The sequence below is a fragment of the Tenrec ecaudatus genome, unplaced genomic scaffold (assembly GCF_050624435.1).
Source record: "Tenrec ecaudatus isolate mTenEca1 unplaced genomic scaffold, mTenEca1.hap1 Scaffold_1846, whole genome shotgun sequence".
NCBI classification, from domain to species: Eukaryota; Metazoa; Chordata; class Mammalia; order Afrosoricida; family Tenrecidae; genus Tenrec; species Tenrec ecaudatus.
The window spans coordinates 90,121-92,500 of NW_027458118.1; positions in this window are offsets into that span (position 1 = coordinate 90,121).

Here is a 2,380-nt window from a genome sequence, read left to right on the forward strand (position 1 = left end):
GTGTGCGGCACCTGCGTCGCGCGAGGGCACGCTGCCCCTCTTCCCCCCCCCCACTCGATTCTCAGGAGGTTGACCAGAGGGCCCTAGGACCTCCAGGAGTGAGTGCTATGGGGTCACTGTGGCAGGCCTTTGGCCGAAACGTGGTTCCGGGGGGTGCCCCGTGGGGAGAAGCCACCACCCCGTCTCCTGGCGTGGTATTTCTTTCGCTGAACTCGGTCATTTTGGGCCACCAGGTAGGTGCTGACACGCTCATCTTCAGTGGCGCTCACTGAAGAGGTCGGTTTGATGCTCTGGACGTGTGCGTTGGTTCCCTGGGTCGCCTTTGGGTTACCGATGGCCTGTGGCGCGCGGTCCCTTCGATCCCGCGTGAGTCGCCCGCTTTGAGGCCTGTGCGCCGGCTCTCGCGAGTCCAGCTGTGTCCCGACCCTGTGGTTGCTGTGCTCCTCTGGCCTCCAGTGCTCTTGAGGGTGGCGGGACCCACAGAGAGGTTGGCGGGGATGGGTCTTCTGTGCTCCCCGCGCTCTCTGCCCGCTGCAGGCATCCCGGGCAGCCGTGCCAACGCTTAGCGGAGCGCCTTCCACGCCCCATGGGCTCCGTCTCCCGTGTCAGGCACTTTCCGTGTCCTTTTGGCGGCTGTCCTTCAGTGGCCCTGGGTGTGGGTCTGGCGGAGGCAGAAACCGGGCCTTTTTCCTTCCCTGACCTCCCCCAGCACCCGACTGGGTATTTTTTTTTCCTCTCGGTCTCTCTCTCGAGTGACTTGGCTTTTGAACGCAACCCCGATCGATGTGGTGCTGTCGCGCTCTCCCGAGCCGGACCTAAGCCGCGCCAGACGAGGGACGGACATTCATGGCGAATGGGACCGCTCCTCTCGCTCTGTCCGCGGGCCCCTAGCCTCTTCTCCCACCACTCGCTTGTCGGTGCGTGGGGGAGGCAGGGGTGCGGAATCCGGTTCGCCCTCGCACGCTCGCTCCTCTTGCCTCACGGCGTGGGCTTGCTGGGCGTGCGTGGGTCTGTCGGCCCGAGCGGCCATCCCGCGCTCGTTTGCTTGGCGATGGGTCTTCCCCGTGGCGGGGATGGTCTTTCCCTCCTCCTTCACCGTGCACCTGCCGAGGTCCGCACGGGGTTGTGCTTGGATCGGCCCTTTGCCGGTGCCCCTGGAGCGCTCCAGGTTGTCCCTTCAGGTGCCTGAGGCCGAGCCGCGGTGTCGTTCCCGTATCTGGTCGTTTACCCCTCTGGCCCACCACCGCCCTGGTGCCGTTGGGTGCGTGCTGTGCCGGTTCTCTTGGAGCCGGAAGCACTCTGGGGGGGTCGAGACGGTGTGTCGAACCCCGTGGGGGGTTGGGTGCGTCTCGCCGGAGGCGTTGCCCTCTCTGCCGTGTGTCCCAGCGCTCTCTGGGAAGCCGTGTCATCTCGCCTTTAACCCTGGACACATGTGAGATCTCCCCCGTCATGGGAGTGCTTGCGAGAGCGGGCTGGGAGGTCGCATGCTGTGTCTGCCCGGTGTCTCGTGGGAAGTCGCAAAAACCCCGTTTGGGGCTCCCGTCGCGTCGTCGCGGTTGTGGGGAGCCCCGCGAAGAGATGTGTCCCCGATAAGGGGCCGCCTTAGAGTGCGGTAGCCCCTCCTCGTAAGGGGGGGCTCTTAACCCTTTCCGGGGCTTGTGTGTGCCCTTGCTTGGACGTGTAAAGTGCGCGTAGATGTCATTTAGTGCTGCCCCCGTCGGGTTGAGAAGGCCCGGCCAGGGGGCGGTCAAAGAGCTCAAAAGATTCTAAAAGATCTTACCCGTGGCCCTTTTGCGTCTGCGCGCGTGTTCCTTGCGGGGTCCCAAATTTCTGCTATAAAGTAACTCGGATCTGGCCCTGAATTTGGTTTGTGAGGGAAGGGACCCGGGTGCGCGACTTTCTGGGAGCCCTCGGCGGCAGCTGCGGTCCTCTCTCGGCCTCTCCTTGCGAGAGTGGCGATGGGTGGTGTGGCCGATGCGAGATCGGCGCGGGTCCTGGTGATTGTCAGGCAAGGCTGACCGGCGGACAGTCGCGTGTTGTGAGCGTGAGGCCTCGGAGGGCTCGACGACGCATTACCTATACCGCAGACCCCCCGCCCTCGGCCCGCCCGGCGTCTCCCTAAGGCGCCCTGGGTGTGGCATCCAGCGCGGGACGACGATGGGGTTTGGGGACGACCCGTCCTCGGTGAGAAAGCCTTCTCTAGCGATCCGCGAGGGTGCCTTGGGGTGCCGGACCCCCCAGTCGCCGCCCCTCCTGTTGTGCGCGTAGCAACCGATGTTGCGCGTTAGGCGAGGATGCTCTTGCCCGTGCGTCCCGCGGCCCCGCGGTGGGGCCGCGCGCAGATCTTTGCCTACCGCGGCCCGAGCCTCCCCCCTCCGAG